This window comes from Sinocyclocheilus anshuiensis, unplaced genomic scaffold, assembly GCF_001515605.1.
Source record: "Sinocyclocheilus anshuiensis isolate Anshui unplaced genomic scaffold, SAMN03320099.WGS_v1.1 scaffold702, whole genome shotgun sequence".
Taxonomy (NCBI): Eukaryota; Metazoa; Chordata; class Actinopteri; order Cypriniformes; family Cyprinidae; genus Sinocyclocheilus; species Sinocyclocheilus anshuiensis.
Window position 1 is genome coordinate 2,422,230 of NW_015548184.1, and position 708 is coordinate 2,422,937.

The 708-nt window shown below is 41.0% G+C and overlaps 1 protein-coding gene across 2 annotated transcripts in view; it reads right to left on the reverse strand.

Moving 5' to 3' along the window:
* The window catches only part of LOC107704965 (regulator of chromosome condensation-like), a 10,164-nt gene that overhangs the window by 6,330 nt on the left and 3,126 nt on the right, over nucleotides 1–708 (reverse strand). The gene's annotated exons all lie outside the window — the stretch shown is intronic.

Genomic DNA, 708 nt, shown 5'->3' on the forward strand with positions numbered 1-708 from the left:
CGTAAATCGAATCGTGAAATCAAAATTGTGAATCGAATCGTGAGTTGAGTGAATCGTTACATCCCTAGAGTATATTTATTATGTATATATAAATACACACATGCATGAATATATTTCAGAAAAAATGTTATGTTTATATATTAAATATATTTATTTATAATATAAATTATGGTGCCGCAGACGTGTGCAGTGAGGCGCAGATCAGCTCTAACGTCACTGAATCTACTGTTAAAAATGAACTATCCATTCATCATTTCATCATGCAAAACATACACGGCAAATAGCGAATTTTTCATTGTTTCTCGAAACGTCATAGCATCAGGGTTGCCAGGTTTTCACATGAAAACCCGCCCAATCGCTACTCAACTAGCCCAATCGCGTTTCGAGGGGGTCCCCAGTTAAAAATCGCGTTCGGGGGGGTAAAATACACGTTTTTGGAAGGATTCCCCTGCTAAAATTCGCATTCCAGAGGACAAATATGTTATTGGAGTTGCTTCAAACCGCGGACATGAAAAACAACCCGCGGAAACAGTATTAAAGTAGCCCAATTCACTTGGCAACACTGCATAGCATTTCCACACTGGCGATGACATGACTGTGGCGCCAAATCATTTATGTCCCCACGCATCAGTACGTCGTCACGCGTTGACGTCATCAAATTGCGATCGGTTCGTGAGATCGGCCAAGTTAGTGAGTACCGATCGAGTC